Source organism: Ambystoma mexicanum, chromosome 9 (genome assembly GCF_040938575.1).
Source record: "Ambystoma mexicanum isolate Mex_15411 chromosome 9, UKY_AmexF1_1, whole genome shotgun sequence".
Taxonomy (NCBI): Eukaryota; Metazoa; Chordata; class Amphibia; order Caudata; family Ambystomatidae; genus Ambystoma; species Ambystoma mexicanum.
The window spans coordinates 1,183,461,798-1,183,477,803 of record NC_090931.1 but is presented as its reverse complement, the minus strand read 5'-3'; positions in this window follow the sequence as shown (position 1 = coordinate 1,183,477,803).

Sequence of the window (16,006 nt, the reverse complement as noted above, 5' to 3'; positions counted from 1 at the left end):
GTGAGAAAGCCCACATTTAGCTACCAGGAGCTAGTTGTACTGGTGGAGGAGGCTGAGACACATCATGAGGAGCTGCAGCAGTGCAAAACCAGTGGCCAGCGCAGAGCACAAATTTGGCGCACCATCAGCCAAAGGTTCACTGCTGTGGTGCCTGTGCCCCGGGATGGGGAGGATTGCCGCAAGCGCCTCAACGACCTGCGTGTGCAAGTCCGCGGCATCCTGTCACAGCACAGAAGTGCAAGCAGGGGCACTGGAGGCGGGCCACCACCACCCCCACCCAAACTCACACCGTGGGAGGAGAAAATGACTGCCCTGATAGTTGTTGGCACCATCGAGGGAATTGGTGGAGCGGAGGCAGGCACTGGCATCGATCCAACTGCAGGTGAGTCCCACCCCCGAATGCATGCAACTGAAAGTACCACACATGCAGACCTTGAGTGAATGAATGTGAAGAAATGTGTGTGAGGAACTGCAGACACCCATAAGTGAGGCCTACATCCATTGAACCGTAGTGCTGCCTAGACTACCCTGCATGTGCAGTGCATCAATGTCAGGCGCAGGGGATAGACATCCATAGCCATGGGACAGCTACGTAGAGTTTGAGTGTGCATGAATACACCCCCAAACCCTTGAGTGCAGTGCACCCCAACCACGCATGCAATCTTGTCACTCAAACATTTCCATGCAGTGTACCTCCATACATACTCACTCACACCAAGCACCACATGGCGACTGAACAGAATGCAAGTTGAATGCGTGATTGATACTGTCTTCAAACCCACCTATTAGCATGAACTGCATTACACAAATGTAGGTAGCATTGAACTCAGACCACACCCTATGTACCCCACAGGCACACATCAAACCCAACAGGACGAAGATGATGGGGAGGAGGCCACAGCAACACAGCGACCATGGCAGCGAGCCTCCACCAGCACCACCACCCCACAAAGAGGCCGCATGGAAGGGAGATGACCCAGGCCACCCCCCACTTCACCCCAGCGCAGCCCTACCAGATGGCAGCAGCACCCACATGCCCACAGGGAGGCCACCGCCAGCTCGCCCCAAACCACCAGACACAGCCCCGATGTAGAGGGACTGACCTGTTGATCAGAGCCTGACGTGGGAGTTACACCTCCAAGTGCTCATCATGCATGAGGACACCATTCACCCGGAAGCAGTGATGCAGAGGGATGTCACACCACAGGGAACCCCAAGGCCTGGCACACAGCAAGCACAAACCCCACATGTGCATGTGTGTCGTGACCGCACACCACAGCCGGACAAGGACACGCCATCATGTGGCAGCCCTGAAGACCGGCACTCAGAGCCTGGCAGCCCAATCCAAGCGGGCGCCATGTCCCCATGCAGCCCCCCCTTGACAGCGCACAAGTGGCATGCCAGCACATGACACGCCAGGGGTGCCCTTCGTCACAGGGGCAGCAGTAATGGGCTGACTCGATGTGATTGAGGCCAAACAGGCCAGGGTAGAATCAATGGCCAAGGTGCAGAGCCGGCACATCAAGGTTGTCAGTGCATCTACATGCCATGGATGCAAATACATAGCGCGTGACAATGCGCGCACATGCAGAGTTGTAGAAAAATGTACCGCTGCCCTGACAGGGTTTGGACAACGAGTGAGGGAGTTGAGCGAGGCAGTGTCAGCACTTGCTGAGCAAACAAAGGAGGGAAATCATGCGATAGCACACGCAGGCCACCGGGTCAGTCCCTTCAACATTAACCACACCCACGGAGGGATCCCTCGAGCCATCTCCTAGGCGCCGGTCTATGCGCCACCTAAGGGCACGCACACCAGAGGGGCCCGGAAAAGGAAAGCGCCCACGACCATCCTAGTCGTGCATGGCATCGTTGTTGGTGCCCTGATAAGACGCATGCACCTATCTGCATAGTTGTGGTAGTTCACTGGGGGGAGGGGGAATAGTGTGCTGGGTGTTCACTGGGGGAAGGGGGGATTGTGTGCTGGGTGATCACTGGGGCGAGGGGGGTTTGTTGAACTGAAAATAAATCACGTTTCAAAAATCACAAAGCATGGACAGTAGTGATTGTTGACAAATCCAATTTAATGTTGAAGTGACATCTGTTCAATTTACCCATCACCCGTGTTAGAAAAAAGCATCAATCAATCCCTGTCTGGCCAACCTCCCCTCCCTCGGCCCAAACCTTTTTGCATGTGCAACACCTTCTGGCACGTCATCACCCTCACTCCCATCCTCATGTGGCTGCACATGAGCATCAGGGGGCAGTGGCACATTTCTGCGACAGCAGATGTTGTGTAGCATGGCACATGTCAGTACAATTTTGCCAACTTTTTCTGGTGCATACATCATTGCCCCTCCTGTGCGGTCGAGGCACTGGGAGCGTGCCTTCAGCAGTCCAAATGCCCTCTCCACGCAGATCCGTGTACGAGCATAGGCAAGGTTGTATGCCTGCTCCGCTGCTGTGTGTGGATGACGTACAGGGGTCATGAGCCACATGTACTGGGGATATCCAGAATCACCTGCAGGGGAGAGAAAGCTGGTATGGGGACAAGGTAAGTCCAGTGGGTGTACATAGCTCTGTCATCAGTGTCATTTTGCCATACTTGTCATTAGTTCTACAACATTGTGTAGTGTGCTGTTCTACGGGCACCATTGAATCAATGAGGTACTCTCAACTTGGTACGCCTATGTTTCAGGATGTAACAGTACTCATTCACTTATCACTGGGTAAGGGGGCCCTTCCATCTACTTCTGCATGACAGAAGTGGCTGCCTCATGTGTCATTGCCATTCCATTTGGCTGCAGTTGCATTTGCTGGTTGTCACTATTCTGTACTGTTCTCCATGCATTTGCTTGGCCATTCTGGGGACAGTGTTTGTGGGATGTACATTGCCATTACTCAGTCTGCTCATGTGTGGTGCATTTGTGGATTTGGCAATTTATGGGTTCGATTTTCATTACTGTCGGGTGGGCAGGGTGGGATTTCTGTACTGTGTCAGTGTTGGGAGCCATAGTACTACTCACACAGGAGGCTTTATGGTGGTGTGCCTTCCATATGTCACTGTGCTGCCACATGTCTTTTACATCCTGAATGGGTGTGTTCTGCTGTGTTGGACATGTCCAAGGTTTGTCATGCAAGCTGCTTGAATGTGAATGCTGCAGTAATGGTGCTGCCTATTGGGAATCATGGATTTCATTGTGTGTGACCAGCCCCATCAGTTGTGGATTGACATGCATTATGGTATACATTTCTACTCACCCAGCAGCCATGTGTTTTGCCCTCGGTGCCTTTCCATGTACGCCGGCAGGGTACTGTTGCACAGGACCATGGAGTCATGGGTGGATCCTGAGTAGCGGGCACAGCGGTGGCTGAAGGTGAGGTCAGGACCACATGTCATCTGCACATTGAGGGAATGCTACTGTTTCCAGTTTCTGTCAGTGTTCGAAGTGTACAGAAAGAAGTAGTGTAACTATGTTCCCTACTGGCCTGCACTGTTCCCCACAAACCCCATTGCCACGAAACGTAGGATAGTTCTCAGAAAGACAGGATTCAATTAAATCAACTACAAGCATGATCTCGTTTTTAACTCTGATCAGTACGGTCATAATGTTAAAGCAATGTCATGCTGCTCCGTCAGCTCCAGCAAGAAAACATTGGTGCGTGGGGCTGTGTGGGGGGGGGTCATGTACCATTTGTGGGCCCTCTGGTTAGATTTGTCTCTTAGAATTCTGGGTACCTGTGGCATGAGGATATTCATGTTTCCTTGTTCCCATGGAGGTCTTGGCTGAAACAGGATGATATTGGCATGCTGCATTGCACTCATTGTGATTAAATATGGATTGACTGCGGCCTCAGTAAAGGTGGCCTCTTGCTTTCAACTGGTATGTTTTCTCTCTTAGTTTGGATTCCATATATTCCAGTTGTCCTTGTAGAGCTGTTTTCTGTTTAGTGTGTTCTTTTGTGCATCATCATCTTCCAGTTATTAACTGGCACTTTGCATATACGATAAAATTGATGGGAGCGAGGTGCCTCTCAATGATCCTTTCTTGCATGCAATGCTGAAACTCTTCCAAGGATGCTCAAAGTTCTATCTATGGACTTCCACATTCTCTAAGGTTTCACATTATTCATATTTCCAACAACCATGCGTTATTCCATATAGGAATACTCTCCTTTTGGTGCAATGGATACACTGTATGCCTGTGAAAGAAGGTGTGGCCACAATGAAGTGCTCTCAATTTTTGCTAAAACCAGGACATGGACAATTTTGGTGTCCAGTTATTGAGTATTGAGTAGGCACAACGCTATTGGAGGGCTCACCTAAAATAGAACTGTGCCCATTAGCCTGTTTTTCCCCTTCTCCAGAAATGACATAATCAAATGTAGAAGGGGAATGACATGCATCGGATGCATCAATCCCAATAACCATTTCATCAGTCCTACCTTTTGGCTTTCTCTTTCTGTGGAAGGTGTTTGTCATAAATAACGAGACCATACTTCTTGTGTGCTTTCCCCTTTGAGCATGACCATGTGTGTAGCTCGACTTCTGTGGGATGTATTTACCCAGGCATCCGAGCCCTACCTCAAAACTGTGCAGTACTGACATGGAAAACCTCATGATGGCCAGAGCTTCCCAGAAAATGCACAGGGAAATGCAGGAAGAATAGGCTGCCACCCATTTTTGCCGATGTTATGGGCACAGAAGGACACTGCCTAAAACCACCATTGGACTACCCGCACAGTAGTCTGAAACCATTGGGAATGGCAATGCTGATTGCCAAATGCAAACCCATAACTGTGGGGAATTCATTTGTTAAATCCCAAAAATGGGTGCAGTACCAGTACTCACCACTATCCAAAAGCCGGCAGTTTAAAACCACCCTGTGTTTCTCTGAAGGCAAGCCAAAGTGCCTATTTCAAACATTGCAATATGTGCAAAATATTCACTGAACACCAGCAGACATTTGGTAGAATGGAGTTTTGTGTGCCTACAAAATCTGGGAAATGAAGATCATAAGACAAGGTTTATAACAAGACTGGCTGAGCTGTGGATTGCAGCAGTTTAAGTTGCACTGGATTTAAAGACACTAAAATCGAAAATGTTTAGATGAAATGAGTGACCCATGTTTGGTGTTACATGCCTTTGTAACTGTTGAAATGCCATAGTTTTGCACTTAGAATCAGCATTCTAGCTGCATATGTAAAAATGTTTAGTTTTATTTGAATGCAGGAACTGGGGAACAAAAAGTGACATTTTATTTGAAACCCGGCTTAAGGAACTGAATTCTGCCTGGCAACTACCCCCATCAGGAGGGAAACTTGAGTCACCACTGTGTTCCCAGGCCAACCTTCCTTTTGCTGCCCACACTAAGGATATGCCATCTATCTGATAATTGAATTATCTGTGCTCTGCAGGAGAGTGAACAAAGCCCTCTTCACTCAGGCAAAGGTTTTTATTACCGCAGTCGTAAAATGTAGCTTCCTCTTGGCAGGAGCTGGGAGGAGCACTGCCTGTGAGAGCAAGCTGGCTTGGCAGAAACTGGAAAGACTGGTTTCTATACCATGTGACCTGGGAAACCACACCCCTTTGGAGCCAGAACATAACTTTAAAAAGATGAATAACTCATAGAGCGGACATGTGAAAATATTATAAATGATACCATAATTCTTGTGATTTTTCTGCCCACATTTTAAGAGGTTTTTCGACCGGGTGGCATGTTCAGGGGGGTTTTAGCGGAAAAATGGATATTACTCTAAATGTATGCATGTTAAAAATCTGAAACTTCATCAGTTAATGTCCCTACTCCCTGCACACATGTATGTAAAGTTGGGTCAATGTCAGAAATTGCAAAATCAGTTAAAAAGTGAAATATGTGCCATTTCTGAATGCAAGCTCCCAGGAAGAGCAGAGTTTGAACAGGGTATACCTCCTGTAATGCATGATGGGTGCATATGATTTTAAAACAATATGTACCTCTGCAAATATGTATTTGTTTCAAATCTAGATTTGTGTGTAAGTTGACAGGAGGAGTGGACTTTCTGCAGGCTGTAAAATGACATCACTCTGACTCGCAGTTCATTCCCCAATCAAATGATAAATGGAAGTTTGACCAATTAGAAGCTGAGAGAGAGGTAGGGTCAGTGATGCTAGAACACACCCACATTCTAAACACATAAAAGCAGACAGACAGGACAGATAGAGACCTTCCAAATCCATCTGCAGCGGGACGCTCTGCCGGAAAAATCCATACTTTACCTCCATCAACCTCCAGAAAGCCAAACTAGAGACTTCAATCTATCCAGAACTAGAGACCCAGACCAGAGAACCAGAGAGAGCTGACCCAGATCACTGTGAAGTGCAGAGGCCAGACCAGACCAGACCAGAGTCCAGTCTAAAACCCTGACCAGATCCGTGATGAGGCCCATTTAATTCAAGAGTATAGTGTGAGTACCCAGCAGAACTGTGTAGAACCAATCTCTTAGTTTAAATTCATCTAATTCAATCTATTTAACCTAAGTAGAACTGCCTCCTAGCTGTCACCTGTCATTTCTAGTTGCAAGCTGCACTTGTCATTTTGAGCTTTTGAAATTTGCAAACCCAAAAACGACCTTTATTAAATCGCTCATATCTCCGCGACCGTTTGGGCTAGAGACTTGCAGTAACTTTCCTCTGATAGCTTAGAATCGTAGCTTTGAATCGCACCAAGAACCGCATTCCTACCCCTTATAGTTTTACCGCAATCGCGGAACACGCATCCGCGAATTTTACCGCGATTTGCAATTTCTTCACATGTAAAAACTGCTGCTGTTTGCTTTCCATTTGCCAGAAATTCGTTTAACCTGCTAACTATCCCTGCATCATTGCTAGTGTGAGCCTGGACTAATATTAACTAGATACCACTCACCCTGAACCTCTGTAAGGGAATTAAAAGCGTTTAGCATATTTTTTTAATTCATTGCCAGCACATATCAAAGCAATTTGGGCCTGTGATTTCAAAACTCCTATCTGTTTTCTGTTGTCTAAGCTTGCTGGATTGAACTGAATTACCGTTGATTGCATTTCTGAGAACTGTGTGCTTCCTTCCATTTCCTTGCCTTGCATCAAGGGGGGGAGGGGATTGCCAGAGAAAAGTGATTACATTGTTTGGTTGAAATCATATTGAGTATTTTCTGTACTGCATTCATTGAATATTGCATCCACCTGAGCTTACATAAAGCATCCTCTACCACATTATACTTTTGTTCCTATTTACCAGTGTGCTATCTTATCCATTTCCTGTCAACTCATTAGTGATTATAAAGAAGTGTGCTAGTGCCAGATTCTCCATTGTTAATCTTTATCATATCAGATTAAGGGTGATATTCAATTATTAATTTATTATAAAGTGGGATATATATACCTATTGTTTAATTTATCAAATAAACCTTTTAACTTGCAAAACAGAACTACTTCTTGGCTCAGTGGGGTCAGGGGGATTCCAAGAGAGGGGTGTTATATAGGGGTAGTCATCCAGAACGCATGAACTGGACCTAAAGATATATCAATAAGGGTTTTCATTCAGTATTCTAGACTAGGCGTTAACTTAGCTGTAGTGCTGAATTGAATCCTCTTACAAATTGGGGGCTCGAGCCGGACGTTTGGGTTAGAATACCACTTGTGCAGCTTAATACAGTGTGCTAACTGACGGGATACATACATCCGGTCGGATCACCACGCTGCATTACGCTGTGAAGCATTCCTCAAAAGGGACACTCCAAGAAAAGTTCTGTTCTGCAAAAATAAAATACAAACTTCTGTAAGTCAGGACAGAGACCAATCTCTAGAATGACGACCTTAGTAGACATGAAAATAGCCAGAGAGCACCTCTTGCATAAGCTATTTGTGAGAGGTGAATGGACTGAACAGGGCCAGGATGTGTGGTTGCAGGCCATCACACAACAGGTCACTGAAACAGGGTCAGATATATATAGAGATCAGGGTCCCTTACATGTGGCCCTGAGTGAACTATATATGGCTCCTAAAGCCAAAGAGGAACACAATAAGATTGCCAGGATAGCAGCATACCTGTACCTATATATGGGAGACATGCAGGATAGATGTGCTGAAAGCCAAAATCTGGCAAATAGGCAACAGATGGCATTACAGAAGGTCCAATCTGACCTGGTCTCTTCTGAGCAGAGGCTGCAGAGGAGCCAGGAGTCAGAAGATGATAGTAGGCAGCACATCATTAAAATAAAGAAGGATATGGATGTGCTGCAACAGGAAAAGGTAGAACAGGATACCAGATTTCTGGCCTTGCAGAAGGAATACCAAGAAGGTTTGGACTCCCTACTGCAAAACCAGAAAAAGCTGGAGCAACAACTGGACTTCAACAGGGTATGTGCTGAGCAGGTAGTCACCCTGCAAGGCCACCTGGATAGAGTGAAGGCAGAGAGCAACAAACTAATTCTGAAAGACCTGGATACCCAGGCAGAGTTTGATGAGGAGCGCCAAAAAGCTGGTGCCCTTCAACGGCAAAGGGACGACCTGGCGGCACAAATGCAGGCTCTTAGTCAGGAAAGAGACGCCTTAGGCCAGGAAGTCTGCCATTTAAAAAGAAAAATGGAAGAAAATCACCTGGCCCACCAGGGACTGGGTGACCTCCAAAAAGAACACCAGAACTTGCTAGAGCACACCAGGAGGGTGGAGGATGCTCTAGCAAGAAAGGAGCAGGCCAATAGGGACACAGCTCAGGAGGTAACCCTCCTGCAGCAAAGACTGGCCCAGTTTTCCAGGACCAACCAGGAAGCACAGAGGGAAAATGAGGCCCTCTGTCAACACAATGATAGGCTCCAACAACAGGTAGCGATGCAGGAGAGACTGATAGAGTCGAGTAAGGCCTTAACAGAGGAACTGAAAGCACAAATGCAGGCTCTTGCATTGCAACAGGGAGCAGGGGCGGATAGAGATGAGGTCCGCTGGGAAAGAGAGACTCCTGACCATAACCGCAGGAGCCCTAACACCAGGGGCCTTCATCTCCCCCAGTCCCTGGACTCTACCACCCCCATGTCCCCTGGCGCACATGAGCACAGGGCCGCAGGGATGGCAGATTACTATCCAGCTAAGAGTATGGGGCTCATAGGCCAGTACCACTCAGGAATGGAGGGGTGGGCATCCGGGTATGGGCACCCAAGTACAGTACAGTTCAATGGGGAACCCCAGGAGAGTAGGCCCATTAAGGGCATCCTGAAAACCTCTGCCCAGTTAGGTCAGTGGAGGGGGTACCCATCAAATCCTGGCAGCAAGGAGGAATCTGAAGACTCCTCTGAACTGCGCAGGACACAGGAGACCAGGTCCCCACATTCTGCCAGCCATTCCCAGGCTCGCAGAATCCGGGAAAACCTGGAAGAACAGACGGGAACCTCTGGGAGCAGTGCCTCTGAGTCCGAGGAAGAATGGACAAGGGTTACCCGAACCAAAAAGGCCAATAAGGCAAAAAGGGCCTTGCTTAAGGACCCCTTAAAGCAGATTAAGGCGATCAGGAGCGTCATCACGCCTTACCATAAGAACGCTAAGTATTCTGTTTGGGAGCACTTAGAGTTGTTTGAACAAATGATGGAGACTTTCCATTTGAAGGACAGCCAAAGCTGTATTCAGTATGTAAAGTGGACCTTCTCCCCGGAATACTCCAGTTTCTTTGCAGGGCTGGAGGACCAAAATCATTTAAGATGGTCCACCTATAAGGCGGCCATCCTGAAACATTTTTCTGTTCACAGAAATCCTCAAGAGGCTCGCAAGGCAGCCTACAATTTGCAATGTGGGGAGGATCAGGCCCCACGAGAATTTGTGCAGGAGTTAAAGCGTGCTTTTGCGCAAACCACCAGAAGGGTGCGCACAGATAGTAGAGAGTTTGTCAATACGTTTTTCCATGCCTTGCCCAAATATATCATGACCCAGCTCGTGAGGGATTTTCACGAGAAAAGATCTTTAGACTGGGTCATTGAACAGGCTACCCGGATCTATGAGGTGCAGAAACCGATAGATAGCAAAAGTAATGCCCAGAAAAACCCCAAAGCCAACAGCACCCCTGCTGCTGCCAAGGTGGCAGAGGTAAAGGTCACCCCCGTTTTGGATTTGGAGATGGGGGGGCCTAAAAACCTGCCTGCACCTAATAATGCTAGGCCCAGAAGGTCCTCGGGCCAGTCACAGACAGGGAGCCAGGGAGGCAGCCCCACAAATGGGGTCCCTCGCTCTCCTGATTATGTAAGTCCCCGTTACAAGGGAAACAGACCCATCCTGGGTTATGTGTGGACTCCTCCAGCCCAAGGGGGGGGATCCAGCCAAGCACCTAACCCAGGGAACTTCCCTCCTAACTTCCCACCGGAGGGCAGAAACTCTCCAAATCCTGGGCAGAACTTTTTCCCCAGGTATCCACCCAACTTTCAGCCCCAAAACCATCCATCCTTCTTTCCCCAATTCCCTGAGCCCAGACCACTGAATCCGGGAGAGGGGAGGCCAAGGGTGGAGGGGTACCCAAATCTTCCCAACCCGGGGTATTACCAGAGGAGGGATAGCTACCCTTCCCGGGATCAGCCCAGGGGAGAAAACAGGGCCCCGTATCAGCCTGAGCGGGTTTCCCAGTTAGAGCGCCAGGTTCAAAACATGGCGCGGGATATGGGTCATATACTGAGGGCGCAGCAGAACCCTCAGATCAGCATGCCGGCGCAGAACGCACCCAACTCTGGACCTGGTGCTCCAGAACAATGACGGGGGCAGCACCCCGATAACTCACCGGTTCCCAGGGAGGAGGCACAAGGGGAAGGGGGGTGTAAAGCCTTGGAGGAAGCTTCCTTCCTCACTTGTAAACAGCCCCTGGAAACCCAGGAACCGGAAACAAAATCTCTTGCCCCTGAAAGTCTGCCTCCTAAGGAGCAGAGGGGGGGTAGGAGAAACAAAAGACCCAAACAGACTCAGTTTGAGGAGGAGGTACAGATCTTCCAATTTGAGGGAGAGGGATCCTCAGAGGATCCTGAGAAAAGGATCTTCTCCTTCAGAGAGAGGGGAACTCCTCCCAAAGAAAAATGGGTCCCTAGGAATGCAAATCCAGACTGGGGAGATGTGGAGACTGAGCTACCGCCGCCCACCATCTCATCCCAGAACCAACAGCAAGAAAATCCCCTGGTTCAAACCCATCCTGGTGACTGCCTCCAAAAAGGGGGGGGGCGGCCCAGAACCGGAGCCAGGGGAACCCACAATGGCTCTGATCTCCAGTTGCAAAATTTTTCTTTCAGATTCCCAAAACTCTCCACAGAATTCTGCCCAAATCTCTTCGCTAGCAATGTCCAAAACCAGAAAGTTAGCCCACCAGTTGTCCAAAAATGTACATTATCTGTGCCCCCTTGAGGAGAAGGAGGGAAGATATTATGCCCCGGTACAAGTACAGGGACAGGGTACAATCTCGGCACTGGTGGACACAGGATCTCAAGCTACCCTTCTGTCCAGAAGGGCCTTTGACGAACTGAATGCAGGAAGGGGAGAGAATTATCAAATTCCTCTCACCTCTCTTCCTGGGCAACTCCAGAACTTTGACGGGAAGGAAATTCCCGTCGAGGGGACAGCAGACTTGGACATTAAGATTGGGCGACATAAGTTGAAACACCCGGTCATAGTTGTGACCCCAGAGGGCACCCCTTGTTTACTAGGGAATGACCTCCTGAGAAGGTTGTCACCCCTAATTGATTGCGTAAACAAGGTCCTCTGGACCCAGACTAGCCGACCCATAAAATTAAAACAGAGTGTCAACCATGTTAGTTTAAACGGCACCTGCCACATGGTTGAACAAAAATCTGACCAAGTAGAATTTCACTTCCAGAACCACCAAATTCCAGACGTGACAGTCATAGCAGTAGGACAACAGACTGGTGATGGGGGGTCCTCTCTATTTCTGAAAATCAACCTTCCTTCCAGTCTAAAGTGGTATTCCACGCTGGAAGGAAACACTTTGAAATTCTATACCAATCCACAATCTGAAACTCCCACTCCTATAGTCCAGAAAGATGTGAAATCAGCTCAAAGCCTGGCTGATATTCAGCAAATTGGAGAGCAGTTGTTCATCCCTGTTCAGTTAAATGATGGGAAGGACTCTGTTCTCGCTGGAGTGTGTGTGAACAACGGTAAGAGCTTCATCAGCGAAGCCATGTTTCGCCAACTCCCAAAAGATCCAGCCATTCCCACCTTCAAACTGATAGACAAATGGGAAATGGACCTGGAAGCACCTAATTCCAAACATCTCCTGCCAAGCAGGTGTATGCTCAAAATCTCCATTGGCAACAAGAGCATAGTCCACAATTGTTGGGTCGTGCGAGACGTCCCTGCCGCCTTTTACTTAGGCAGTGACATTCTCAATCGCTTTGCCATTAGTTTGGACCTAATAAACTTCAAAGCTTGGTCCCGATTAGCGGATAATCCCATGGGCTTTGATGATCCAGAAAAAGCATTTAGGTCAGCTCAATTGCTACCTTATGCAGTTGAAATTCAGGTAAAAGAGGAAGTCACCATCCCAGAAAGGACCCGACAATTCTCCCTGGAAGTGAAAGTTAAAAGAGGACAATATTTGCAAAACCCTGATGCTTACATACATCTAAATGCTTCTCTCCAACAGCAAGGGTTGGGGGTAAACCCAACACCATTAGTCAACATAGAACATGACACCATTCCAATAGAGGTGGATAACAGCGACTTAAAGAGTATTACTCTAGCCGCAGGCACCATTATTGGAATGGCGGTTGATGACCGACATTTTTCCATCGACTTAGTAAATGAACTGTTAGGACCAATCCCCAAGGACTGTTTTGACAGTGACAGTGATGACAATACAACACCAGACAGGATTTTTACCCGGCATGGGGGGAACTTCCTGGTGTACACTTCCTGCCCCTATGGTAAGGAAGATGTGACTTGTGACTTCAGGAGGGAGGAGGTGATTTTCCAGGTTCATGAAGGCAGCCTTGCCCACCTGAAGCCTCCAGTCCAAATCAGCACTCTGACCAGGGACTTCTCCACCCAGCTGGAGGAGGCCGCGGAGATAGCCAAACCAGAAGTCTTTCCAGGCTTCAGGCAGATGGTGGAAGAGAGAGTCAACCTAGCTGATGCCTGTGTGACTCTGGAACAAAAGCAAAAGTTGAAACAAGTTTTCTTGGATTTCCAAGATCTCTTTGCGGTAGACTCATATGACTGTGGTCGCACTGACATCCACACAACCACAATCCCCACGGACCCTGGCATGACTCCTGTGTTTGTGAAGCAATATCGCTTGCCTCTCGCATCAATGGAGTCCCTTACTGAAATAATTAAGAACCTTGAGTCCCGGGGAATAATCCGTCCAGTCCACAGCACCTTCAATAATCCGGTGCTGGGAATATTGAAGCCAAACGGCCAGTGGAGACTCTGCGCCGACCTCAGGGAGCTCAACAAACGGGTCCATACTTCCCGATGGCCTCTGCCCTACATTGACCAAGGGCTGGCCCAGATCCAGGGGTCACAGGTATTCACTGCAATAGACCTGACCAATGGATACTGGACTGTGCCTGTCAGTAGGGAGGACCAATACAAGCTGGCTTTTACCTTTGGGGGCCAGCAGTACACATGGACCCGGACTCCCTTCGGATACCTCAACTCCGGCAATGAATTCAACATTTTCCTACATAAGGCCATGCCCGACCTGGGTGCGAGGGGTAACCTGGCTTATGTAGATGATGTCCTCATCAAAAGTTCATCTGTGGAGGAACACATAGCGGAGATCCGTTATGTTCTGACGCAGTTGAGGGCCGCCAGAGCAAAACTTTCCTTTCAGAAAGCACAGTGGTTTAGAACCCGTGTTAATTTCTTGGGGCATGAGATTACTCCTCAGGGTCTCTGTCCCCAGGAAAAGAAAGTGGAAGCACTTCAGAAACTGAAAGACCCCACAACTCTGCGGGAACTAAGGAGCCTCCTTGGACTGACTAATTACAGCAGAAAGTTCATTGAGGGCTACGCAGAGATCACCAGACCCCTGATTCATCTCCTGAAGGGGGGGGTCAAGTGGGAATGGGGTCCAGAACAATCCGAGGCAGTAAAACAACTCAAAAGAAGCCTCTCACAAGCACCTTGCCTAGCTTACCCTGTCAGAAACAAGGAGTTCTTCCTGGAGACGGGGTTCTCTAATACGTGCTTGACGGCAGTATTATACCAAAAGCATGACAAGGTCAATAAAGTAATCTCCTATGCGAGCAAAACTTTATCCTCTGTGGAGGAAAAATTCAACGATTGTGAGAAGGCACTCCTGGCAACGGTGTGGGCATTGAAGAATTACCGCCCGTTTATCCAGGGGGAACACATCATAGTGGAGACTCCACACCAGCCTCTGCAATATCTCCAAAGTGATAGAATCCGGGCCGGAAATGTGAGTAATTCCCGAATTACTTCCTGGATTCTGTCAATGCAAGGCTTTCCTGTGGAGGTCAGATATGGCCAAAACAAGAAGAGTCCCCTCGCGCAAGGTCTGGCTGACTTGCATGATTGTGCCAGAGAAAACTGTCTCGAGGACGAAAGTCTAAAAATAAAGGACAACATGGAGGCATACCTTAATTCCCCCCACAAAGTCTTTGAAGAAGACAAGTGTGAGGGAATGCCCACTGTGTACGTGGATGGATGCTCTTACCATGTTGACAACAACGGGGAGAAAGAACTGGTGGCTGGCGTAGGGAATGCATGGGTGAATGAGTCCCCAGAACCCTCCGCTGGATACAAAATTGGTCCCCGAAGTAGTCAGGTGGCAGAATTGATGGCTGTGCATCAGGCCATCCTCACTGCTGTCCAGCATCAACTCCGCGAACTGGTCATAATCACAGATTCGGATTATGTACGGAACGGGTTCGTGGAGCACGTGGTTAATTGGAAAACCAGAGGCATGTTATGTGCTAACAACAAACCCTTGAAACATGGGAAGTTGATCCAAAACATTGATGATCTGGTCACATCGAATGGGATGACCATCTATTGGAAAAAGATCAAGGGTCATTCCAAAGTAGAGGGACCAGACAAAACTGGAAATGACTTAGCTGATCAGCTGGCCAAAACCGGGGCCATCCAAGGGGATCTAATTGAGATTGAGTCCCTGTTGGGGGAAATCCAGGTCACTGCTATCACTAGGTCCCAGACAAATGCTCACAACAACCTTTCAATTGCACAATGGAGTAAGGAGACCCCTGATGCTGATTTGATTACTGCTCAGAAGGGGGATCCAATAATTGGTAAATTTTACCAGCACCTTGAGGACCCTGAGAACTTTCCCCTGACGGATACCGATTACATTGGGAAAGAGGACCTAAGAGTGTTGATGAAATGTCCAAAAATGTTCCGGATCCAAGACGATTTGCTGGTAAGGAAATCCAAAGCTGGCCACGATCAGTGGGTGGTTCCTACCTCATTCCGAAGCTTGATGTTAAGTCACGCCCATGATGCGGCCACTGCCGGTCATAGGGGGTTTCACACAACATTGGAAATCTTAAGAGAGGTTGCATACTGGCCACACATGGGGCAGGACCTTGACCAATACTTGAAGGGGTGTCTTGTGTGTGCACAGTTTCAGCCATCATCCCTCACGCACCGTGCGCCTCTCCAAAAGAGGGGGATGACACTGCCATGGTCAGATTTACAAATCGACTTTGTAGGCCCTGTGATTCGCTCGGCTAGGGGGAATAAGTACATGTTGACCGTGACATGCTTGTTTACCAAGTGGGTGGAATGTCTCCCAGCCCCAAACTGCAAGGCAGAAACTGCAGCTGCCTTGATGATTAACCACATCTTTTCCCGTTTTGGTCTACCTCAAAGGATTGAGTCAGACAGAGGTAGCCACTTCACCAGTGAAGTAATGACAAAGATGTGGGAGATACTGGGGGTCAAAAGGAAGTTGCATATTGCTTATCGGCCAGCTTCTTCGGGGGCAGTAGAGAGATATAACCGAACCATTGTGAGCATATTAAAGAA